The sequence below is a fragment of the Cherax quadricarinatus genome, chromosome 71 (genome assembly GCF_038502225.1).
Source record: "Cherax quadricarinatus isolate ZL_2023a chromosome 71, ASM3850222v1, whole genome shotgun sequence".
Lineage (NCBI taxonomy): Eukaryota > Metazoa > Arthropoda > Malacostraca > Decapoda > Parastacidae > Cherax > Cherax quadricarinatus.
The window spans coordinates 10774092-10801704 of NC_091362.1; the positions used below are offsets into that span (position 1 = coordinate 10774092).

General features: G+C 41.9%; 1 protein-coding gene across 3 annotated transcripts in view; it reads right to left on the reverse strand.

Annotated features, from left to right (window-relative positions):
- Positions 1–27613, reverse strand: part of LOC128700291 (solute carrier organic anion transporter family member 74D) — an 876841-nt gene that overhangs the window by 247261 nt on the left and 601967 nt on the right. For all 3 annotated transcript variants that reach the window (XM_053793362.2, XM_070100019.1, XM_053793363.2), the window contains one exon: positions 13834–13951. The gene's annotated coding sequence lies outside the window, so the exon portion shown is untranslated. The remainder of the gene's footprint in view (positions 1–13833; positions 13952–27613) is intronic.

Below are 27613 nucleotides of genomic sequence, written 5' to 3' on the forward strand. Positions count from 1 at the left end.
ACAGATATTATATATTATTATATTATGCAGCTCCAACATGCTACCCCCCCCCATCCCCAACACACTAATAAACCAAGTGGAGAATTTTGGAAAAGTTCAAAGATTGACAAGAAAACTTGTCCAAGAAGAGAGAAGAATGCACCAGCAGGAGGAATTACAAGAAATAAAGAGGATGACCCCGTAGTGGAGGGTCAAGTGGTCCTGATGAACACACATAAAATTCTAAGATGAATTGGCAGGGTAAACAGGGAGCCAGGCAGGACAAGAGTCTGGGACCAGGGACCAAGCAGGAAAAAAAAAGAGTGAACACAGTTGGAAATAAGAGAACATGGTGAGCTAGAGATATATTTGAGGAGGGCGGCCTAGTTGAAGAATGAGACACTTGACCATTTCTAAACCATTTATCACATGCCTAGTGTGGGCCAGAAGGCCTGCTGCAGTGTTCCTCCTTTATGTTCTTAAGTTTATAAGTGGATGATGGGCATAAATAAAGTTGATACAAATAAAGTGCTGAGGATGGCGAATCACGAAATAACGGTTTTAAATTATATAAATTTAGATTTAGAAAGGACGTAGATAAATACTGGTTTTTAAATAGAGTTGTCGATGTGATAAATGGCTTAGAAAACCGACAAGATGAAGAATGAGACACTTGTGCAATATTTGGAATCTGTATTGAGAGATGGGGTTCACTTATCAAGAGCAGGTGTGGGGTTTCTAGCTAGCTCAATTGAGGATGTTGTTAGGGCTTAAACTAGGATTAGTTAGAGGTATGGGTTTAAGAATGGAAAATAATGTGTTGAAATACTGATTTAGGCTTCGATATCATAAATCTTAACGATAACAGTCATTGAGTAACACAGGGTAATTATAATAACAGAAATTGTGTAAAAAAGCTGAATAGGAAAAAAGTTCACAAGAAAAAAACATATTAATGTAATTTATACTAACTGTTGAAACATCAGAAATAAAATTACGTTTGGTAGCAGGTGTGGGGAGCTTTGATGTCATTGCAACAACTGAAACATGGTATAATTTAAAGAACCGGGATATGATTGCTGAGCGTCATATTCAATGCTTTAAGTTGTTCCGTGCAGATATATATATATATATATATATATATATATATATAACGGGGAAGGGGGTAGAGTTGCATTATATGTAGGTGAAAATATTAAATGCTGCATAAAAACAGGCTTAAAAATAGATGGATCAGTAAGAGAATCTGTTTGGGTAGAGTTTCTAGAAGGTCAAGAAAAACTAATTCTAGGTGTAATATACCGACCTCCAGGCTAGGATCACGATAGAGGGAGACTTCTTTGGGACGAAATTGTTAGGACTTCTAGACACAATAACGTAGTGACAGTAGGGGATTTTCACTTTAGTCAAATTGCTTGGACTTCTTTTACCGATAATCTGGAATCTAGTGACTTTATGGAAGTAGTTCAGCACTGTTTCCTGAAGAGTGTGTAACAAAGCCTACCAGAGGTAATAAATTGCTCGCCCTAGTCTTGTCAAATAAACACTCCTAAATAATCTGGAGATCACTGAAGAGCTTGCGCAAGTGATCACAAATCCATTACTTTTAACATTACCTGGGAGTACCAGAATAGGGATAATACGGTAAAAGTCCCCGATTTTCCTTCTGCCGATTATCATGGACTTCAGGAACACCTGTCTAATCTCGACTGGGGTAATCCAGCTAATGATTTTATTGACGATGATCATATTTACGATTACGAAGGGATCTGCGTTTATGATTTTTTTTTAATAATGTACAACGTGCACATAGTATATATATTCCCCAGAGAGAAATTAGGTCCAATAACGATCCCAAATGGGTTAACAGGAAGCTAAAGCATCTATTAGGAAAGAAAAGAGGAATTTATAGGCGCATCAAAAAAGGAGAGGTTAATCTTACTGACCAATATGTTCACTGTAAAAGTAAAAAAGGGATTAGAAAGGCTAAACGTGACTATGAAATTAGAGTTACTAATGAATCAAAGACTAATCCAAAGGGGTTCTTTCAAGTGTATAAGACGAATGTGAGGGAAAAAGTAGGACCTCTGAAAACTGGGAATGGTCAGATGACTGATAACGAACTGGAAATGTGTTCTCTATTTAATGATTATTTTTTGTCAGTCTTTACACAAGAAGACGTACATGAGATTCCAGATATTAACAATTATTCAGTTCCTGAATAATTCAAATTAAATTATATTATTGTCACGAGGGACATGGTTATCAAACAGATAGATAAACTGAAACAAAATAAGTCCCCGACGAGTTGTTTTCCAGGGTACTTAGAGAAAACAAGATGGAAGTTAGTCAGCCATTAACGAGCGTGTTTATGCATCCATCCTAACTGGTGTTGGGCCAGAGATGTTAAAGATAGTTAATGTAGCTCCTATGTTCAAATCAGGGGATAAGCCCATTCCATCAAATTACCGTCCAATAAGCCTTACGTCTACAGCAGGCAAACTGTTAGAAATAATTATAGCTTATATTATTAGAAGTCGTCTTGAAGAGCATAATTTGATTAATGAATCTCAGCATGGGTTCACGAGAGGTCGTTCCTGCCTGACAAATTTACAGACGTTCAATAAAACATTTGAGGCCAATAGACAGTGATAAAGAATATGATATTGCTTATTTGGATTTCAGTAAAGACTTCGATAGAGTACCTCACAAAAGTGGCAGCTCATTGTATAGGAGGTAAAGTTCTAGCATGGATAGAGGCATGGCTTACCAATAAAAAGCAGAGAAAGTAAGAGGATACAAGTGCAACTAATGTGATATTTTATTGTGGCAACCTTTCGTTCTCCAGGAGCTTTGTCAAGCTGTTACAAACAGTACATGGACACCGAGGGTATATATAGGCTTAGAGTGAGGTGCAATACCCTCTAAGCCTATATATACCCTCGGTGTCCATGTACTGTTTGTAACGGCTTGACAAGGTTCCTGGAGAGCGAAACGTTGCCACAATAAAATGTCACATTAGTTGCATTTGTGTCATTTTACTTTACACACTGTGACTTTATCAGTCCAGTACAAAGAACGGTGGAAAAAACGGAGTTTGAAGTAATCAGTCTCTGCCTGGAATCGATGTGTCCGGTCCATCAATCTTGAAAAAAGTGCAGAATATGCTGAGAAAAGTGGCTTATATACTGTAGTCAGGTGAGTTGAAGTAGGAGGAGGCAGAGTCACAGTGGAACCATCCACTAGTGTAAATAGGTCTCTCTGCCGCCTCCTGATGAAGCCACTCTGTGGCGAAACGTTTCCTCAATAGAGTTGTCGATGCGTAGAACGATCTTCCGAGTAGAGTAATAGAGTATAAGACTGTGAGGGAAAAGTTCAATAGATAGGAGTAGAGATATAGTAATGATAGTTTCATTACCGGCTACTAGTTAAGGTAGGGTAAGTCACGCTCCCGTTTTTCCGGCCTTTTCTCCCCCACCCCTAAAGTGATAGTTTGATTGCCGGCTGCTTGTTAACGTAGGGTCAGTCTAGCTCCCGCTATCCCTTCCCCTCCCTCTTTCACCCCCCCCTCGAAAGGTGACGTGTGGGGCTCTGGTCAAACAGTAAATCACTCGACTCGCAGCTCCCAACACTACTGTAAGTACATGCCTGCCTTGCATTCTAGTGGATTTATTGGTTAAAAGCTTCACTTTTGACCAATAATAAACTTAGTCCTTTCAGTCTTGCTCTAGGTTGACTGTTGTAATAATCACCACGTCTTTTGAGTAATGTGCACTGCCATGGAGAGTGATTATTTAAGCAGTGGGTAACCTGTATATTTTCAGCTTGGATGACAGTGAGGGTCACCTGTCAATCAACGAGAAGAACAGGAGAAGGACTAACGTCCAGAGACTTCCCCATTTTGCATTTAAGTACCTGTGCACCTGTATGAAATTGGAAGACGTAACCCCACATCATTGCAACGGTAAAGAACCTGCTTTCCTGTCATCGGGAGAGATTACTCACTGGTATACTGTGAAGAACTAGCCAGTGGATGGTCACCAACACCTGCGACCTCCCCCCCCCCCCCCCCACCCTTTCATCAGCAACGGCTACGATTTCAACAACAATGTCACCAACACCAGACACCCAAGTTTTAAATTAGCGTTGAATTCAGTTATCATTTATATTTTTCATTTTTCATTTTCTTTAATGTAGGATTAATATTTCATATTTAAGTGTTTTACATTTTATATTTTCTACATAATAAAGTGTTTGTTTGTCTGTTATTATTTCTTTTTCTATTCACTAATTTTCCTGAGGAGGAGCCAGCCTGGGTAATACTGTCTGAAGTTGTTACAGGGCTGAGTAAGCCTTCACAAAGACCTTGGGTAGCTTTAAAAAGAGATTGGACAAATATGAGTGAAAAGGTCTGGGTCTGATTAGTACCTAAGGTACTGAAGCAAATTCTTGGGTAACTTTGGAAAAGGCTCGACAAATACATAGGTGATGGGGATAAGGACCTCTTTTGCACGGACCAGTAGGCCTGCTGCAGTGTTCCTCCACTGTTATGTTCATGTACAGCTTCAAGGAAGGGTACGATAGAGGGAAGGTGAGGCAAGAACCGTGTAGATTTTGGTCAAGACAGATTGAAGGGCGAGGTCAGGAGCACTCTCAGGTCTCTCTCAAACACACGTAATTGACTACAACTAGGTGAGTATGTATGTACGTGTGTAAGTATACACACACACACACACACACATCTGTATAGCCCTTGTGGCTTAGCGCTTCTTTTTGATTATAATAATTTAACACACACACACACACACACACACAAGCAGTGAGGCGTGAGACTTGTCATAAGCACCCTTGTCCTTGAGACTGCTGAACAAACTGACCTTACAAGTGAACTTACCTCTTGTTCGCTACCATTACCAATGTCAAAAACCACCACCACTACTACCATTCTAAAAACCACCACCACTACTACCATTCTAAAAACCACCACTACCACCAACACAGTCAAAAACCACCACTAACATCAATATTACCACCACCCTCTATATCACTATTAATATTACCATCAGTATCATTAACACCATCAATAACACTATTAATAACACCATCACTAACACATAACACCATTAATAACACCATGAATAACATTATTAATAACACCATCAACGTCACTATTAGTAACACCATCAATATCACTATTAATAATAGAACCATCAATATCACTATTATTAGCACCATCACTAACACCATCACTGTCACCATCAATACCATTATTAATACTACTCTTAACGAGGCCACAAATACCACTTTCAATACCAACTTCAATACTACTATTAATACCAGATAAATACACACCAGTAAAGCGGGTAAATACGAGGAGTGACTGGCAGAAGTCTACCTGACAACACTAGCAGAGACGACATAATCACGACATGCAAAATACTTAAGAAATTAGAGATGGATTATATTGAAGAGAAGCTTTAAACCTTGTTGGGGTCACTAGCGCAAGCAGTGTTGGAGGCTCGATCCTCCTTACGACTCGAGTGAGAGCCAGAAAGCCTACTCTCGCATCCTAGGGAGATGCATAGTAACTCAGGACGTGGATGAGCCACAGCGACGTAAAGGCAAACATTATACGCAGTTTCAAAGGTGGGTACGATCAGGGTCTGAACGCTAGGAATGAGTAGAGCTTGGCGACAGTCAAGATGGCTGGAGTCAGGAGCTATAACTCGACCACTACACACACAACTACACAAGTACAGGAGACGGGTGGCAGCTCCATCTGGCCACCAAGACTGAGTGAGTGTAGTTACGCCCTCAGCTACACGTGTCTCACATTTCCGTATTAGCTGGTCATGCGTTTTGTTTGAATAATAAACCTAAGTGGCATAGCATCATCTGTTTAACACGCACCACTCAAGTGTTGAGCCTCGCTTCAGCTCTGTGCTGCTGCAACACGCTTATTCACCTACCTCAGTACGTTCATTCACCCTCGCTTCAAACTGTGTGTGTTGCTGCCAAAGATTTATTCACCTACCTCAATACGTTCATTCACCCTCGCTTCAAACTGTATGTGCTGCTGCCAAAGATTTATTCACCTAACTCAGTACGTTCATTCACCCTCGCTTCAAACTGTGTGTGTTCCTGCCACAGATTTATTCACCTAAATCAGTACGATCGTTCAGGGTCGAAACGTTTTTAATAAAGGTGTCCTAAGTGTATGCATTCGTGCACATTTTCGTCAAGATATCGAAGTCATCTGTCTTCTTCCTAATTACAGAGTATCCAGTACAGATGGATCACTAAGGTCAGAATTCACTTGTACACTAACATCAAGAATTCTCTAATCTCTACAGTAGGTATTACACTCTCAGTATATATACCCTTCAGCTATAAAACACTGTGCATATAGCCCAGCTTCCTCGTTAAAATACAGTCCTCTTTGTTCACTAAAATAACTTATATATATTCAACAACACAGCTTCATAATTTTTCAAGTGGTGGACCGGTGAGACAGCGGATGATCTCGGTCAGATGACCAAAATCTCCAGCTGCGGGTCATCATATGATTAAGACCCGAGTCAGGAAACTTCGTGTTTCCTGACAAACATTACACACAACACATTAGCCTCAGCGTGGCCAGCTTAGCATGAAACTGATTTAATTATAAGATTCAATCTCTCTCTCTCTCTCATATATATATATATATATATATATATATATATATATATATATATATACACACACACACACACACACACACACACACACACACACACACATACACTTATAGCTGGTCAATATTAGAAACAAAATCTTGAAGGTAAGGCTACTTACAAGGCTACGATATATGTATGTGATGAAGGATGAAGTAAGGAAAAAGCGTGGTGGAGAGAGTACTGCTGTGGTCTGCCTGTGTAAGGTTATTAACATGTGTAGTAAAAACATTTTTATTACACTGCTAATCTCTGGGAAGATTTTTACTGAGAAATATAAATATTTTTACAAGAGAGAATACAATTGTTAATGGATGATTATCTGTATGTTAGAAGACGTTCCTTGCTTGTTGTGTTTATGTTAGAGGACTTTACTGTTAATGTCTGACTTATTGTTCTTGTTATGTTTGTTAGAAGACTTTACTGTTAATGTCTGACTTCTTGCTCTTGCTGTGTGTATACTAGAGCAGCATTTCTCAACCAGGGGGCTGCGGCCCACCTGATGCCTTCATGGGAGTAAACCTGGATAGAAACATGGCAAGGGAACGAAGAACCCTGATATTAAAGAGAAGACTACAAAGGTATGAGAGAATTCCTGGACTACAGTGCAGTGGGAAACTGATGCGGAAGGAGACGCAGTGAATGAAACGATGATATTTGTATCCATGAAGTGCCAGGAGGCAGTGCTAAAATTCTTACTCAAGATAAAATGAAATACGAGAGAGAGAGAGAGAGAGAGAGAGAGAGAGAGAGAGAGAGAGAGAGAGAGAGAGAGAGAGAGAGGGAGCCATGGTTAACCCAGAGATGCAAAAAGCGAAAGGAAAAGGTGCAAGAGACTGAAAAAAAATAGGTTACAGATTTAGAATTTTGCCGCCGACGCTGTTTGTACATAGTGCGTAGCCCATATACCTGTGGAGGGTAGCACAAGAGCATATGGATACACACAAGGCCTTGGAGCTAGGTCCCAACAAGGGTTCAACAGGGCATCAAGAACCGCTCACCGAATCAAGGACCAATCAACGACATTAAGGACTGATAACCGGCATCAAGGACCGCTCACAGGCATCAAGGACCACTCACCAGCATCAACAACAGCTCATCGGCATCAACGACAGCTCATCGGCATCAAGAACCGCTCACCGGCATCAGTGACCGCTCCGGCATCAAGGACTGCTCACAGGCATCAAGGACCCTCCCTTGAGGGAAGCTTCTCCAGTGAGCATGTTGTTAAGGGTCATCATACAAGTCAAGAGTTTCAGTAATGACATGGAATCAGCAATGATCACGGAGTTAAGCACAGTGTCATAAGTTAACTTTAGGGCCATTACGATGACAAACTCAGTAGTATAGAAGCCCAGTTCTTAATTCAACATGGCCGCTGGAGCTCTTATCTAGGTAGGAAGCAACGAAAGTAGATGCAGCCCTGCCAGTGGAGTCCCATTCTGTATACAATACACTAACTAGTATATATAAACCAAAGAACGGGTGAGTTTTGAAACTATGGCAAGCGAGCCGTAAGACTCCAGGCCAGTGCGTTAATCACTGGACTAGCTGGCTACAATAAGATTCATAAAACTAACCATACCCCGGCCGGGATTGAACCCGCGGTCAGAGAGTCTCAAAACTCCAGACCGTCGCGTTAGCCACTGGACCAGCTAGCCACAATAAGATTCGTCCAACTAGGTATATTTCTACACCATAGGAAGGTTAGCACAGGCACCACTGTGACCACAAATGCAAGTTTTTACAGACGAATCTCCAGCTAGCGTGGCCATGACGAACTCTAGCTCAAGTCCCTTCACTGCCGTCAACATGACTCACGAAATCATAATGACACGATTGCAAACAAACCATACCCCGGCCGGGGTTGAACCCGCGGTCATAGAGTCTCAAAACTAGTGGCTAACGCGACGGTCTGGAGTTTTGAGACTGACCGCGGGTTCAATCCCGGCCGGGGTATGGTTTGTTTGCAATCGTGTCATTACGATTTCGTGATTCATAAAACTAGGTATATTTATACACCATAGGGAGGTTAGCATGCTAACCTCCCTAGGTTGTATAAATGCCATGGGTTCATACCCCCACCCGTTCCGTGGAATGTTTACAATCGTGTTAATCTCAATTATCCTTGAGGGCGAAGAAAAGAAGGAAACAGAGAAACAAGCAGAAGAGCCAGAAAAGAATACACACAGGTCAGAAGAGAGGCTGAAAGGGGTAGTCCATCGCCTCTTGTTGTGGGTGGTGAAGGAGAGGAGAGAATGTTCTGTCTACAAGACAGACCATTCTTCTGGCCCTCTTTAATTATACGTTGTATTAATAAAGACAGAAGACCTAGCTAATCTTACTGGATCTTAAGGTCATTAATCAGTAACAGTGAAGATGATCCCAAAAGGAGGTTGAAATATACAGATCAGTCAACCTTCTATGTTTCTCTCTCCGTCTGGGTTGTTACTGAATAATGACGAGTGTTCATTACATTTTAGTTATGTCCAAGAGCATCATCCGTAGGCTGATGCTCTTGGACATAATTGAATTAGACGCTTGTGCAACACTTGAATTAGACGCTTGTGCAACACTTGAATTAGACGCTTGTGCAACACTTGAATTAGACGCTGTGCAACACTTGAATTAGACGCCGTGCAACACTTTTTTGCAAAAACGTTTCGCTAACCAGTGCCTTCTCTTCCAGAGATCAGGGGTTTGGGGTAATCAGTCCCTTAGCCTGGAGTCGCTGTGGTGAGTTTATCAGTCTTTAAAAGATTGATGGACTCGTCACATCAATCATTATCAGTCTTGAAAAGGCTGATGGACTCATCACATCGACTCCAGGCTGAGGGACTGATTACCTCAAACTCCTTCGGATCTCCAACCAGTCTTACCATACCACGGGCGGGGTTTGAACCCGTGGTCAGAGAGTCTCAAAACTCCAGACCGTCGCGTTAGACACTGCGACAGCTAGCTTCAATGGTTTGTTTGCAATCGTGTCATTACGATTTCGCGAGTCCAACCATTCTTGTCTGTACTAGACAGAGCAAGCCACGGGTTGGCTAAACGTTTCCACAAGAAAGATACCCAACTGTAGACAACAGGTTCTGAGAACCTGCCAGTTCTCAGAACCTGTTGTCTGTAGTTTTTAAAGGATCCCCTGGGGGAGGCAGGGAAGGAAAAAACCCTCAGTAGGTTAATAACCAGTGTGTGAAGATGTATCATTCTCGTGATTATATTTTGCTTGAACTCAAGAACACACAGGTACTCCACACCACGCAACCAAAACGTCTCTCATACATTAACATGAGAATATAATTATCTCCAGTTATTCAAGGGTGACCCTCGACCATAAGGGCGCTGAATATACACAAGTAGGTGTGTAGGTGTGTGTGTGTGTGTGTGTGTGTGTGTGTGTGTGTGTGTGTGTGTGTGTGTGTGTGTGTGTGTGTGTGTGTGTGTGTGTGTGTGTGTGTGCGCGCGCGTGTGCGCGCGTGGGTGTGCGCGCGTGGTGTTCAGTTCTACAACTAACGCCAGGAAGTTATTAGCGCTCGTGAACAAACTGGAATGCATGTTGTGTGTTTCGTTACTTAAGAACTGCAGGGTAATATTGACGAGAATTTATTCAGTGACATGATATTCTGCAGCCCTGGACCGGCTGCTGCTGTCTGGGAAAAAGTGACAGAAATACAGTATAATATGATCCTTAATTGATAACGTTTCACTCACACAGTGGGCTTTATCAAGTCACTTGTGACTTGATAAGCCCACTGTGCGGGCGAAACGCTGTCAGTTATACTGCATTCGTGTCTCTTTTTTCCATAATGTTGGTATATTTTATATCATTTTACTAGAAGCTGCGATCTTGTTCTCAAGAGCAACAACCAGTGAAGTATCATAGCATACCTAATGAAGGTATTATGGAGAAGCTGCTAATACCTGGGGTCATTAATAAGTAATAACCATCAGTGACTCGCAGTGTTACCCACACACAGCAACCATACAATCACCAACACTGTACAGAATATGTCAGACCCAGCGTCGAGTATGCAGCACCAGTGTGAAACCCACACCTGGTTAAGCATATCAGGTGCAGAGGTTGACGAGACTGATCCCAGGGCCAAGAGGCAGACGTTGTGATGAGAGATTAAAGGAACTAAACCTGACAACATTAGAGAACAGAACACTCGCAGATGCACACACCATGCACGATGTATCGTCTGTTAGGTCTCAGGCCTATTAGGACACAGACCTATGCATAGCACGTAGGTTATTAAATCCATCTGTATATAACATAAAAGTTACCACACACACACAATGAAGTGAATATACAAGGAGACAGTCTGAGGATGGTCAGGAAGTGGAATGACCTGAACAGTGGCCAGTAGCTCTGGTTTGTTAGTTTTACACCTGGTTTGTTAATTTCAGACTTGGTTTGTTAGTATTAGATTTGACTTGTTAGTTTTAGAGCTAGTTTGTTAGTTTTAAAGCTGGCTTGCTGGGCTTAAACGCCTAAAACTATTCCTGGGCTGTTTATAACCATTCAGCACGGCATAGCTATTTTAACTATTGTTATTAATATTATTATTATTGGAAAGAGCTAAACCCATAGGGGTCACATAGCGTCTTTAAAATGAGAAGTCACAAGTATTGATATAAGAACTTACACCCCCCCCCCACATCACGGTGCCTACCTGCCTTGACGGTGAGCCACAGAGCAGGACCTCTTCTTCACTCTGCTGAAGAGGGCCTCGAGGGAGGTCGAAATGTACACTAATCTTACTTTCCGTTTGGTTTAATCCATGCGGGTTTGCTGTAACATTATCAGACGTTTCTGATAATGACATGAAGGTACAGGGTAGAGATAAAACTTTCACTGGGGGAACAGTGAAGAAAATACACTTACCAGCTGTTGAGACAACGTTTCGCCCTACGCAGAGCTTTATCAAAGGCATGTTAAAGTTCTATTTCTATGATCATTACCTCTTCCTTCTTCCTCCGCTCCCTCTCCTATATATCCTGGCTTCTTTCCCTTCTTGCTTCAGTATGACTTGTCAATGGTCCAAATAGGACCGAAACGTCGACATCACTTTTCCTCTCCTCTGCTGTATTCTATTATTCTTGTATATTATAGTGTACCACAGCGTAAGACTGAGGAGCAACACACATATGGAACACTTAGGTACTGTGCAACACTTAGGTATCTGTATTGTCTCCTGTTTCCGACTGAAAAAGCCATTAGGCAGGCGAAACGTTTCGACAATAAAGACATCAAAGTGCTGCACAAGCGTCTTACTTATCAGTGTTTCTGTATTAGTTGCAGTACACTCTGGTTTAACTCACGAAACAGGTAGGATTGAAACCCCACAACGAGGCAGACCTGGAACCAGCAGGCCGCCACTGTGCTAATATATGTACCCACAGGAGACTGTTGCGTGAATGGTCTACAATGACGACCAGATGAAGAATTAGACACCTGTGCAACGTCTGGGTATCTTTATTTCTAGACGTTTCGCCATCCAGTGACTTTATCAACACAAATTCAAGGATATAATGGGAAGACATTAGAACTGTATACTAAAAATGCGGTAATCAGTCCCTGAGTCTTGGAGTTGAAGAGCACCGTAGTCTTTTAGTCTTTAATACTCCGTCACTCTTCACCATCTTCAAGGTTGAGGGACTGATTACCTCATCTTTTGTATATAGTTTTAGTGTCTTCCCATTATATCCTTGAATTTGTATTGATAAAGCTAATGGATGGCGAAACGTCTACAAACAGAGATCCAAAGATGTTGCAGGTGTCTTATTCTTCACACAGCAGACTAAACTGAAGCATTCTCAGTTGGATCAGAAACCAGAGATCAGTGTGTATCTGTACCGCACCTACACACCACTGATCCTGGTCAGTATGAACCTGTATAGTACCTACAGTCTTTAACGCTTCACTATGACAATGATTATGACGATGATAATGACAGTAATTGCTGCAATGAACACTGCTTCAAGTGTTCCAAGTCTCTGATACACCTCTGATGCGTTTCCAAAGCTGTTCTACTTCCGGAACGCGGCCTTGGGCCAGGCTTGCTTGTCTGATGCTTGCCCGGTCAACCAGGCTGCTTCTGGTGGCCCGCTGGCCCTGGTGTCCATCACAGCCTGACTGATCTGGCACTTGATGAAGATACTTGTCCAGTTTCCTCTTGAAGATTTCTACACTTGTTTCAGCAGTGTTTCTGATATCTTCTGGTAAGATGCTGAGTAGTGTAGGGCCACGGATGTTGATACAATGGTCTTTTATTGTGCCCACGGCGCCCCTGCTTTTCACTGGGCTTATTTTGCACTTCCTCCCATATCTCTCACTCCAGTATGTTGACAGGGCAGTGTGCAGGTTTGGGACAAGGCACTCAAGTACTGTCCCTATATATTTTATCTCGTATATCTCTCTCTCTCTCTTCTGCTGCAGTGAGTACATATTTAAGACTTTAGGGCGTTCCCAGTAATTTATATGATTTGTTGGCACTATGTGGACCGTAAATAATCTTTGCAGCTGTGGTTCAACTGTTCCAAGTCTGTCAAAACTGAGCACAAGTGTCTTGTGAAGCAGTGTCAGGCACTCTAACACAACACGAGGTTAACAAGCAAGAGGTCTGCTCTGGGATCGGGCCGAGGGAAGCAGATGCCTGGTCTGGGACCAGGAAGAGGGAAGGAGTGATCTGGTCTGGAACAGGCTGAGGGAGTGACCTGGTATGGGACCAGGCTGAGGGAAGGGGGTGGCCTGGTCTGGGACCGGGCTGCGGTAAGGAGGGTGACCTGGTCTGGGACCGGGCTGCAAGGAGGGTGACCTGGTCTAGGACCGGGCTGCGGGAAGGGTGACCTGGTCTGGGACCAGGCTGAGGGAGGAAGTCACTTGGTATGGGACCAGGCTGAGGGAAGGGGGTGACCTGGTCTGGGACCGGGCTGTGGGAAGAAGGGTGACCTGGTCTGGGACCATTCTGCAGGAAGGGGGGTGACCTGGTCTGGGACTAGGCTGAGGAAAGAGGGGTGACCTGGTCTGGGACCCGGCTGAGGGGAGGGGGTGACCTGGTCTGGGACCCGGCTGAGGGGAGGGGGGTGACCCCCAGTAATCTAGCAGAGATACATAACTAAGAGTGTTACTAACCTCAGCAGTGATGAAGACCAGTGGTGCGTGACACACAGTGACTAGCAGTGACGGTGTCAGCAGCAGTGAGCAGTGACTCCAGCAGACACAGGCGAGCCACCATGCTTTAGGCAACAACCTGAAAGACACAAAAACTACCTCAGTATCCCCTAAAGAATTAAGAAATTATATCAGCATCCCTTGAAAAATTAATACATCAGTTTCCCCTGAAGAATTAAGAAAATACATTAGTGTCTCACGAAGAGCTAAGAAAATACATCAGTATCCGCTGAAGAACTAAGAAAATACAAAAGTTTTCCCTCAAGAATTAAGAAAAAAATCAGTATCCCCTGAAGAATTAAGAAAATACATCAGTATCCCTAAAGAATTAAGAAAATACATCAGTATCCCTAAAGAATTAAGACTATATATCAGTATCCCCTGAAGAATTGAGAAAATACATCGGTATCTCCTGAAGAATTAAGAAAATACATCAGTTTTCTCGGTAGAATCATGAAAATACATTTAGTATGCCATGAATTAAGAAAATATATCAGTATCTCCTGAAAAATAATAAAAAAATATACCACTATCTCTTGAAAAATAAAATATACCCCAGAATTCTATGAAGAATTACAAAAATGCATCAGTTTCCCCTGAAGAATTAAAAATATTCTTTAGTATTAATGTTAAATTTGTGTATGTGTAGATATATGCTCTGGTATATTTATGTATACATGTCTGTTAACTTGAATATGTATAGGTTAGGAAATGTATACTGATAAGTAATGATTTATGTATGTATACTTGTGCATACTTGTGCGTGTACATATACGTGCGTATGTGGCCATTACCACTGCCATTAGGTGTCCCGTAACTTGACCACTAGCGTACTCAGCTCACACACTGAGGTCCATAGATCGAATCCCCGGTACGGCTGGAAAACATTAGGACGTGTTTCCTAAACACACCTGTTGTCCATGTTCACCCATCAGTATAAAATGGGTACCTCGTTGCTAGTCGACTGGTGTGGGTCGCATCCTGGGACAAAACTGACCTAATTTGCCCGAAATGTTCAGCATAACAAGTGGCTTTCCATATAGTAGTATGTCACTGATGTCAGCTAGGACTGTATACCTTGTACATGTACTTGAAGAAATAGATATTATTATTATTATCGTCGTGTGTGTGTGTACTCACCTCACTTAGTTGTGCTCACCTAGTTGTGGTTGCAGAGGTCGAGTCACAGATCCTGGCCCCGCCTCTTCACTGGTCGCTACTAAGTCACTCTTTCTGCTCCATGAGCTTTATCATACCTCTTCTTAAAGCTATGTATAAATCCTGCCTCCACTACATCACTTCCCAGACTATTCCACTTCCTGACACTCTGCAACTGAAGAAATACTTCCTAACATCCCTGTGATTCATCTGAGTCTTCAACTTCCAACTGTGACCCTTTGTTGCTGTGTCCCATCTCTGGAACATCCTGTCTCTGTCCACCTTGTCGATTCCCCTCAATATTTTATATGAAGTTATCATATCCCCCCTATCTCTCCTGTCCTTCAGTGTCATCAGGTCGATTTCCCTTAACCTCTCCTCGTAGGACATGCCCCCTAGCTCCGGGACTAGTCTTGTTGCAAATCTTTGCACTTTCTCTAGCTTCCTTGCGTGCTTGGCTAGGTGTGGATTCCAAACTGGTGCCGCATACTCCAATATGGGCCTAACGTACACGGTGTACAGGGTCCTGAACGATACCTTACTGAGATGTCGGAATGTTAGTTTAGGTTTGCTAGACGCCAGTATGCTGCAGTATACTGGCTAGGCGCCAGTATGCTGCAGCAGCTATTTGGTTCATGTGCGCCTCTGATGTGCCCGGTGTTATACTCACCCGAAGATCCTTTTCCTTGAGTGAGGACTGTAGTCTCTGGCCCCCTAGATTGTAATCCGTCTGTGGTCTTCTTTGCCCTTCCCCAATCTTCATGACTTTGCACTTGGTGAGGTTGAACTCCAGGAGCTAGTTGTTGGACCAGGTCTGCAGCCTGTCAAGATCCCATTGTAGTTCTGCCTGCTCCTCGTCCGATCGAATTCTTCTCATCAACTTCATATAATCTGCAAACAGGGACACTTATGAGTCTATTCCTTCCGTAATGTTGTTCACAAATACCAGAAGCAGCACCGGTCCTAGGACTGACCCCAGTGGAACCCCGCTCGTCACAGACGCCCACGCTGACACCTCGCCATGTACCACCACTCGTTGTCTTACTGACATGTATTCCCTGATCCACTGCAGTACCTTTCCTATTATCCCTGCCTGGTCCTCCAGCTTTTGCACTAATCTCTTGTGTGGAACTATGTCAAACGCCTTCTTACAGTCCAAGAAAGCGCAAGCTACCCACCCTCACTTGTCTTACCCTGTCATAGAACTCCAGTAGATTTGTGACACAGGGTTTCCCGTCCATGAAACCGCGCTGGTTGCCGGTGATAAGTTCATTCCTTTCTAGATGCTCCATCACTCTTCTGATAATCTTCTCCATGACTTTGCAAATTATACATGTCAGTGACACTGGTCTGTAGTTTAAATCTTCCTGTCTGTCTCCCCTTTAAAAAATTTTGACTACGTCTGCTGTCTTCCATACCTCAGGTAGTCGCCCTGCATCTATAGATGTGTTAAAGATTGTTGTTAGTGGTACACATAGTGCCTCTGCTCCCACTCTCAGGACCCATTAAGAGATGTTAACCTGCCCCATCGCCTTTGAGATATCTAACTCGTTTAGCAGCCTCTTCACTTCTTCCTCGGTTGTATGTATTGTGTCCGAGACTTTGTGTACCCAACCTCTCCGTCTTTCTGGAGTCCCTTCTGTCTCCTCTGTAAACACTTCTTTGATTCTCATGTTGAGCTCCTCATATACTTCGCGGTCGTTTCTTGTCATCTCCCCTCCTTCCTTCCTCAGCTTTGGGTCAGATTTGGCTTCCGCTGCTATGTCATTTTCGTATTGTCGTTGGGCCTCCCTTCTTACCTGTGCATATTCATTTATGGCTCTACGACTGCCTTTTATACTTCTTCCATTCTGTAGCACACTTGGTTTTGGCCTCTCTACACCTTTGAGTGAACCAAGGGCTCATCCTGCCTTTCTCGTTATTTCTGTTATCCTAGGGAATTTCCGTGCATACTGTTGTCACATATTCCATCATCTCATTTACTGACTTCTCTGTCAGTGCTCTGTCCCACTGAACCTCGTGCAGGGAATTCTTCGTGTGTGTGTGTGTGTGTGTGTGTGTGTGTGTGTGTGTGTGTGTCTGTGTGTCTGTGTGTCTGTGTGTCTGTGTGTCTGTGTGTGTGTCTGTGTGTCTGTGTCTGTGTGTCTGTGTGTCTGTGTCTGTGTGTCTGTGTCTGTCTGTGTCTGTGTGTCTGTGTCTGTGTGTCTGTGTCTGTGTGTCTGTCTGTGTGTCTGTGTGTCTGTGTCTGTGTGTCTGTGTCTGTGTGTCTGTGTCTGTGTGTCTGTGTGTCTGTGTCTGTGTGTGTGTCTGTGTGTGTCTGTGTGTCTGTTTGTGTGTCTGTGTGTGTGTGTGGTGTGTGTGTGTGTGTGTGTCTGTGTGTATGTGTGTGTGTGTGTGTGTGTGTGTGTCTGTGTGTATGTGTGTGTGTCTGTGTGTGTATGTGTATGTGTGTGTATGTGTGTGTGTCTGTGTGTGTCTGTGTGTGTCTGTGTGTCTGTGTGTGTGTGTGTGTGTGTGTGTGTGTGTGTGTGTGTGTCTGTCTGTCTGTGTGTGTGTCTGTGTGTATGTGTGTGTATGTGTGTGTGTCTGTGTGTGTCTGTGTGTGTGTGTGTGTGTGTGTGTGTGTGTGTGTGTCTGTGTGTCTGTTTGTGTGTGTCTGTGTGTCTGTGAATTTATAACCAATAAAATAACACCTGTGTATCACTACTTTGTTTAGCTGCGCAACGAACATTTTTGCGAGTCTAAAAATTCTCTAGAATTACTTGTATTTTAAGGCATTTTTCTCCTATCTGTATCGTGAAACTGGCACAAGTTATGCTGCTATGAAAGGACATGCACCAGACCAAACAATTTTAAAAACTTGTCAATATTTTAAATTCAGGTCATTTTTTTTAATATCTGTTGAAGACTGAACATAAATATCTTCCGAAGAACTAAAGAGAATTTCAGAAAACTTCTCATGGCATTGGTTTAAAAGGTTTTAAAAGTCTCTAGAGAACACCGTGTCAACATGCGTGCTCCTCTACTATAAAACCTCTGCTACTATCACAGGACAACGGAAATATTGCAGCACGACCATAGACATTGCTGCTTGACCAGACTGAGTGTAAAACAATCTTCAAAATCAGTCACACTCACACACAGACTATTCCTTCCTTCCCTCTCTGTCTCATACTGTATGGCCTATGTGTTCAATTTTATGTTATAGTCAATATTTGACCACTGACCTGTCACTGCTACATACAAGGGGACCAGAAATTATAAGAATATAACTCTACGGAAACATTATACCTTATTTCTAATATATATATATATATATATATATATATATATATATATATATATATATATATATATGTATATATATATAATCAATAATAACACTGTGACTAGCCGAGCATTCGAACCTATGTCGTTTTCTCCCGTCTCTTGGTGAGCGAAAATAATATGACGCTCTAACCCATATGACAACGCAATCCTACAAGAATTAAGGACCCAACAGAGTTAGGTGTTTTACCTTGATACCATTCGTTCGTGGTTACAATAATATATATATATATATATATATAGATAGATATAGATATATATATATATATAGATATATATATATATATATATATATGCAAAACAACCACTCTGAAAGAATAGAGAAATTCCAAGCGCTTTCGTGACTACTCACATTATCAAGGAACTATGAAAGTAAAGCATCCAAGGAAGGTATATAAGGGGGTCTGGCCAGCACCTCACTATCAGATCCCACAACGGTTAAACACCTGACGCGCGCCGGCCCAACTGGACAGGTCCTTTGCACAACCACCAACAAACTATTCTACCCAAGAAAATTAAAAAAAAAAATTTATTTGTCCAGTGTATTATTAAATTCTTCCCAAATTTTATTAATTATAAATGGATCTAATTTATATAAATAAACCAAAGGAAAGATTCATTTTTTTTATTATCACACTGGCCGATTCCCACCAAGGCAGGGTGGCCCGAAAAAGAAAAACTTTCACCATCATTCACTCCATCACTGTCTTGCCAGAAGGGTGCTTTACACTACAGTTTTTAAACTGCAACATTAACACCCCTCCTTCAGAGTGCAGGCACTGTACTTCCCATCTCCAGGACTCAAGTCCGGCCTGCCGGTTTCCCTGAACCCCTTCATAAATGTTACTTTGCTCACACTCCAACAGCACGTTAAGTATTAAAAACCATTTGTCTCCATTCACTCCTATCAAACACGCTCACGCATGCCTGCTGGAAGTCCAAGCCCCTCGCACACAAAACCTCCTTTACCCCCTCTCTCCAACCTTTCCTAGGCCGACCCCTACCCCGCCTTCCTTCCACTACAGACTGATACACTCTTGAAGTCATTCTGTTTCGCTCCATTCTCTCTACATGTCCGAACCACCTCAACAACCCTTTCTCAGCCCTCTGGACAACAGTTTTGGTAATCCCGCACCTCCTCCTAACTTCCAAACTACGAATTCTCTGCATTATATTCACACCACACATTGCTCTCAGACATGACATCTCCACTGCCTCCAGCCTTCTCCTCGCTGCAACATTCATCACCCATGCTTCACACCCATATAAGAGCGTTGGTAAAACTATACTCTCATACATTCCCCTCTTTGCCTCCAAGGACAAAGTTCTTTGTCTCCACAGACTCCTAAGTGCACCACTCACTCTTTTCCCTTCATCAATTCTATGATTCACCTCATCTTTCATAGACCCATCCACTGACACGTCCACTCCCAAATATCTGAATACATTCACCTCCTCCATACTCTCTCCCTCCAATCTGATATTCAATCTTTCATCACCTAATCTTTTTATCCTCATAACCTTACTCTTTCCTGTATTCACCTTTAATTTTCTTCTTTTGCACACCCTACCAAATTCATCCACCAATCTCTGCAACTTCTCTTCAGAATCTCCCAAGAGCACAGTGTCATCAGCAAAGAGCAGCTGTGACAACTCCCACTTTGTGTGTGATTCTTTATCTTTTAACTCCACGCCTCTTGCCAAGACCCTCGCATTTACTTCTCTTACAACCCCATCTATAAATATATTAAACAACCACGGTGACATCACACATCCTTGTCTAAGGCCTACTTTTACTGGGAAATAATTTCCCACTTTCCTACATACTCTAACTTGGGCCTCACTATCCTCGTAAAAACTCTTTACTGCTTTCAGTAACCTACCTCCTACACCATACACTTGCAACATCTGCCACATTGCCCCCCTATCCACCCTGTCATACGCCTTTTCCAAATCCATAAATGCCACAAAGACCTCTTTAGCCTTATCTAAATACTGTTCACTTAAATGTTTCACTGTAAACACCTGGTCCACACACCCCCTACCTTTCCTAAAGCCTCCTTCTTCATCTGCTATCCTATTCTCCGTCTTACTCTTAATTCTTTCAATAATAACTCTACCATACACTTTGCCAGGTATACTCAACAGACTTATCCCCCTATAATTTCTGCACTCTCTTTTATCCCCTTTGCCTTTATACAAAGGAACTATGCATGCTCTCTGCCAATCCCTAGGTACCTTACCCTCTTCCATACATTTATTAAATAATTGCACCAACCACTCCAAAACTATATCCCCACCTGCTTTTAACATTTCTATCTTTATCCCATCAATCCCGGCTGCCTTACCCCCTTTCATTTTACCTACTGCCTCACGAACTTCCCCCACACTCACAACTGGCTCTTCCTCACTCCTACAAGATGTTATTCATATTATTGTCAAAACTGCTTTTTATGAAACAAGATTCAATTATATTCCTGTCGACCATGGACTTGCTTGATACTACTTTCTCAACTTTTTGAAAATCAATTGGATGGTTAAAATCTCTTACATGAATAAATAGAGCATTGGAATCTTGTCCAGTTCTAATGCTATATTTATGTTGTTTTAATCTTAGTTCGAGATTTTTACCAGTTTGACCGTAATAAACTTTATCGCAGATTTTACAAGGAATCTTATAGACACATCCATCAGCATTTTGCGGGGAATTCTTTATCAAAAGTTTTTTTTACTGTATCAAGATTTTTGAATACAACTTTAACATTAAAAGTCTTAAGAAGAGAAGGCATATCAACCAAGTTTTCATGGTAAGGGAGAACCAACATATTTTTAGTTGAATAAGGCTGGTTGTCCCTTTTTGGATTGTAAAAAGTATTTCTAGCAACTTTAAAAGATTTAAAGACTTTTAATATTAAAGTTGTATTCAAAAATCTTGATACAGTAAAAAAACTTTTGATAAAGAATTCCCCCCAAAATGCTGATGGATGTATCTATAAGATTCCTTGTAAAATTTGCGATAAAGTTTATTACGGTCAAACTGGTAAAAATCTCGAACTAAGATTAAAACAACTTAAATATAGCATTAGAACTGGACAAGATTCCAATGCTCTATTTATTCATGTAAGAGATTTTAACCATCCAATTGATTTTCAAAAAGTTGAGAAAGTAGTATCAAGCAAGTCCATGGTCGACAGGAATATAATTGAATCTTGTTTCATAAAAAGCAGTTTTGACAATAATATGAATATTTCCTTTGGTTTATATAAATTAGATCCATTTATAATTAATAGAATTTGGGAAGAATTTAATAATACACTGGACAAATAAAATTTTTTTTTAATTTTCTTGGGTAGAATAGTTTGTTGGTGGTTGTGCAAAGGACCTGTCCAGTTGGGCCGGCGCGCGTCAGGTGTTTAACCGTTGTGGGATCTGATAGTGAGGTGCTGGCCAGACCCCCTTATATACCTTCCTTGGATGCTTTACTTTCATAGTTCCTTGATAATGTGAGTAGTCACGAAAGCGCTTGGAATTTCTCTATTCTTTCAGAGTGGTTGTTTTGCATATTCTGAAATCACCTGTTTACTGTGATCTTATTGCATATATATATATATATATATATATATATATATATATATATATATATATATATATATATATATATATATATATATATACATATATATATATATATATATATATATATATATATATATATATATATACATATATATATATATATATATATATATATATATATATATATATATATATATATAAAACGCAACAAACGAACGAACTTAAGCCTGTCACAATGTAGTTACTGAGGCCAGGCGTGAGAGATTTATGTCCAGTGGTACACACACTGTATAGTTTGTAGATGAATGGTTCAGAGAACTGACATGTTGATAAATTAGACTCATGTGCAACTCTTGGGTATCTTTATTGAAGAAACGTTTCGCCACTCAGTGGCTTCATCAGTCCATACAAAGGAGAATCTTGAAGAACAGGAGGAGAATGAGGTAATCAGTCCCTCAACCTTGAGTCGATGTGGTCAGTCCATCAATCTTGAATAGAATACGGCATACGTGCGGAGAAGGAGCTTATAAACCGTTGGTAGGAGAGGTGCAGCAGTCATAGGTGGTGTAACATTTGTTCAATGTGGAAGTAGGTCGTGCCCAAGAATTAGGCAAGCGAAGAATTCCCAAGTATTAAAATCCCAAGAAGTTGCAGTGTCTGACAGGCACGACCTACTTCCACATTGAACAAATGTGACACCACCTATGACTGCTGCACCTCTCCTACCATACGGTTTATAAGCTCCTTCTCCGCACGTATGCCGTATTCTATTCAAGATTGATGGACTGACCACATCGACTCAAGGTTGAGGGACTGATTACCTCATTCTCCTCCTGTTCTTCAAGATTCTCCTTTGTATGGACTGATGAAGCCACTGAGTGGCGAAACGTTTCTTCAATAAAGATACCCAAGAGTTGCATATGTGTCTAATTTATCACTGTGTATAGTCCAGTGGTACAGACTGTGTATAGTCCAGTAGTATAGACACTGTGTATAGTCCAGTGGTACAGACTGTGTATAGTCCAGTGGTACAGACTGTGTATAGTCCAGTAGTATAGACACTGTGTATAGTCCAATGGTACACACTGTGTATAGTCCAGTGGTACACTGTGTATAGTCCAGTGGTACACACACTGTGTATGGTCCAGCGGTACACAGTGTATAGTCCAGTGGTACACAGTGTATAGCCCAGTGGTACTCACACTGTGTACAGTCCACTGGCACAGACACTGTGTATAGTACAGTGGAACGCACACTGTGTACAGTCATGAAAGACACTCAGAACGTGACCTACTTTCAGTCTCTTTGATCCGCTCTTCGTTTGACAAATATTCATCATTATTACTGCATTATTGTTCCAATGGCCTCATTACTCTCTTTCGTTCCAATTTTATTTTTTTTCTGCAGTTATAGCCGACGGTTCTGTTCAGCATTTCTTCTTCCCGAGAATCCGGTTAACCGGAACTATGATGCTGGTAGAGCAAGTACAGGCACAGCTAGTCTGTATTTACGCAACGTTTCGCTCAATCTGGAGCTTTATTTATGTTCATGAGTTGATAAAGCTCTATACTGTCTCCAACTAGCAAGTCAGTGGGCGCTATTTGCCAGTCAAAGCAGTGTTGTACAGTGCTTGTACTGTGAAGTATGACCAGGGTTGTTGTACAGTGCTTGTACTGTGAAGTATGACCAGGGTTGTTGTAGTACAGTGCTTGTACTGTGAAGTATGACCTGGGTTGTTGTAGTACAGTGTTTGTACTGTGAAGTATGACCTGGGTTGTTGTAGTACAGTGTTTGTACTGTGAAGTATGACCTGGGTTGTTGTACAGTGTTTGTACTGTGAAGTATGACCTGGGTTGTTGTAGTACAGTGCTTGTACTGTGAAGTATGACCTGGGTTGTTGTAGTACAGTGTTTGTACTGTGAAGTATGACCAGGGTTGTTGTAGTACAGTGCTTGTACTGTGAAGTATGATCTGGGATGTTGTAGTACAGTGTTTGTACTGTGAAGTATGACCTGGGTTGTTGTAGTACAGTGTTTGTACTGTGAAGTAGGACCAGGGTTGTTGTAGTACAGTGTTTGTACTGTGAAGTAGGACCAGGGTTGTTGTAGTACAGTGTTTGTACTGTGAAGTATGACCAGGGTTGTTGTAGTACAGTGTTTGTACTGTGAAGTATGACCAGGGATGTTGTAGTACAGTGCTTGTACTGTGAAGTATGACCAGGGTTGTTGTAGTACAGTGCTTGTACTGTGAAGTATGACCAGGGTTGTTGTACAGTGCTTGTACTGTGAAGTATGACCAGGGTTGTTGTAGTACAGTGCTTGTACTGTGAAGTATGACCTGGGTTGTTGTACAGTGTTTGTTCTGTGAAGTATGACCAGGGTTGTTGTAGTACAGTGTTTGTACTGTGAAGTATGACCTGGGTTGTTGTAGTACAGTGTTTGTACTGTGAAGTATGACCAGGGTTGTTGTAGTACAGTGCTTGTACTGTGAAGTATGACCAGGGTTGTTGTAGTACAGTGTTTGTACTGTGAAGTATGACCTGGGTTGTTGTAGTACAGTGTTTGTACTGTGAAGTATGACCAGGGTTGTTGTAGTACAGTGTTTGTACTGTGAAGTATGACCTGGGTTGTTGTAGTACAGTGTTTGTACTGTGAAGTATGACCAGGGTTGTTGTTGTACAGTGCTTGTACTGTGAAGTATGACCAGGGTTGTTGTACAGTGCTTGTACTGTGAAGTATGACCTGGGTTGTTGTAGTACAGTGTTTATACTGTGAAGTATGACCAGGGTTGTTGTAGTACAGTGTTTGTACTGTGAAGTATGACCTGGGTTGTTGTAGTACAGTGTTTGTACTGTGAAGTATGACCAGGGTTGTTGTAGTACAGTGCTTGTACTGTGAAGTATGACCAGGGTTGTTGTAGTACAGTGTTTGTACTGTGAAGTATGACCAGGGTTGTTGTAGTACAGTGTTTGTACTGTGAAGTATGACCTGGGTTGTTGTAGTACAGTGTTTGTACTGTGAAGTATGACCTGGGTTGTTGTAGTACAGTGTTTGTACTGTGAAGTATGACCAGGGTTGTTGTAGTACAGTGCTTGTACTGTGAAGTATGACCAGGGTTGTTGTAGTACAGTGCTTGTACTGTGAAGTATGACCAGGGCTGTTGTAGTACAGTGTTTGTACTGTGAAGTATGACCAGGGTTGTTGTAGTACAGTGTTTGTACTGTGAAGTATGACCAGGGTTGTTGTAGTACAGTGTTTGTACTGTGAAGTATGACCAGGGTTGTTGTAGTACAGTGCTTGTACTGTGAAGTATGACCTGGGTTGTTGTACAGTGCTTGTACTGTGAAGTATGACCTGGGTTGTTGTACAGTGTTTGTACTGTGAAGTATGACCTGGGTTGTTGTAGTACAGTGCTTGTACTGTGAAGTATGACCAGGGTTGTTGTACAGTGCTTGTACTGTGAAGTATGACCAGGGTTGTTGTAGTACAGTGCTTGTACTGTGAAGTATGACCTGGGTTGTTGTAGTACAGTGCTTGTACTGTGAAGTATGACCAGGGTTGTTGTAGTACAGTGCTTGTACTGTGAAGTATGACCAGGGTTGTTGTAGTACAGTGCTTGTACTGTGAAGTATGACCTGGGTTGTTGTACAGTGCTTGTACTGTGAAGTATGACCAGGGTTGTTGTAGTACAGTGCTTGTACTGTGAAGTATGACCTGGGTTGTTGTAGTACAGTGCTTGTACTGTGAAGTATGACCTGGGTTGTTGTAGTACAGTGTTTGTACTGTGAAGTATGACCTGGGTTGTTGTAGTACAGTGTTTGTACTGTGAAGTATGACCAGGGTTGTTGTAGTACAGTGTTTGTACTGTGAAGTATGACCAGGGTTGTTGTAGTACAGTGTTAGTACTGTGAAGTATGACCAGGGTTGTTGTAGTAGTGCTTGTACTGTGAAGTATGACCAGGGTTGTTGTAGTACAGTGCTTGTACTGTGAAGTATGACCTGGGTTGTTGTACAGTGCTTGTACTGTGAAGTATGACCTGGGTTGTTGTAGTACAGTGCTTGTACTGTGAAGTATGACCAGGGTTGTTGTAGTACAGTGCTTGTACTGTGAAGTATGACCAGGGTTGTTGTAGTACAGTGCTTGTACTGTGAAGTATGACCAGGGTTGTTGTACAGTGTTTGTACTGTGAAGTATGACCTGGGTTGTTGTACAGTGCTTGTACTGTGAAGTATGACCTGGGATGTTGTAGTACAGTGCTTGTACTGTGAAGTATGACCAGGGTTGTTGTACAGTGCTTGTACTGTGAAGTATGACCAGGGTTGTTGTAGTACAGTGCTTGTACTGTGAAGTATGACCTGGGTTGTTGTACAGTGCTTGTACTGTGAAGTATGACCAGGGTTGTTGTAGTACAGTGCTTGTACTGTGAAGTATGACCAGGGTTGTTGTAGTACAGTGCTTGTACTGTGAAGTATGACCTGGGTTGTTGTAGTACAGTGTTTGTACTGTGAAGTATGACCTGGGTTGTTGTAGTACAGTGTTTGTACTGTGAAGTAGGACCAGGGTTGTTGTAGTAGTGTTTGTACTGTGAAGTATGACCAGGGTTGTTGTAGTACAGTGCTTGTACTGTGAAGTATGACCAGGGTTGTTGTAGTACAGTGTTTGTACTGTGAAGTATGACCTGGGTTGTTGTAGTACAGTGCTTGTACTGTGAAGTATGACCTGGGTTGTTGTACAGTGCTTGTACTGTGAAGTATGACCAGGGTTGTTGTAGTACAGTGCTTGTACTGTGAAGTATGACCAGGGTTGTTGTAGTACAGTGCTTGTACTGTGAAGTATGACCTGGGTTGTTGTAGTACAGTGTTTGTACTGTGAAGTATGACCTGGGTTGTTGTAGTACAGTGTTTGTACTGTGAAGTAGGACCAGGGTTGTTGTAGTAGTGTTTGTACTGTGAAGTATGACCAGGGTTGTTGTAGTACAGTGCTTGTACTGTGAAGTATGACCAGGGTTGTTGTAGTACAGTGTTTGTACTGTGAAGTATGACCTGGGTTGTAGTACAGTGCTTGTACTGTGAAGTATGACCTGGGTTGTTGTAGTACAGTGCTTGTACTGTGAAGTATGACCAGGGTTGTTGTAGTACAGTGCTTGTACTGTGAAGTATGACCTGGGTTGTTGTACAGTGCTTGTACTGTGAAGTATGACCAGGGTTGTTGTAGTACAGTGCTTGTACTGTGAAGTATGACCTGGGTTGTTGTACAGTGCTTGTACTGTGAAGTATGACCTGGGTTGTTGTACAGTGCTTGTACTGTGAAGTATGACCTGGGATGTTGTAGTACAGTGCTTGTACTGTGAAGTATGACCAGGGTTGTTGTAGTACAGTGCTTGTACTGTGAAGTATGACCAGGATTGTAGTACAGTGCTTGTACTGTGAAGTATGACCTCGGTTGTTGTAGTACAGTGCTTGTACTGTGAAGTATGACCTGGGTTGTTGTAGTACAGTGCTTGTACTGTGAAGTATGACCTGGGTTGTTGTAGTACAGTGCTTGTACTGTGAAGTATGACCTGGGTTTTTGTAGTACAATGTTTGTACTGTGAAGTATGACCTGGGTTGTTGTAGTACAGTGTTTGTACTGTGAAGTATGACCTGGGTTGTTGTAGTACAGTGTTTGTAATGTGAAGTAT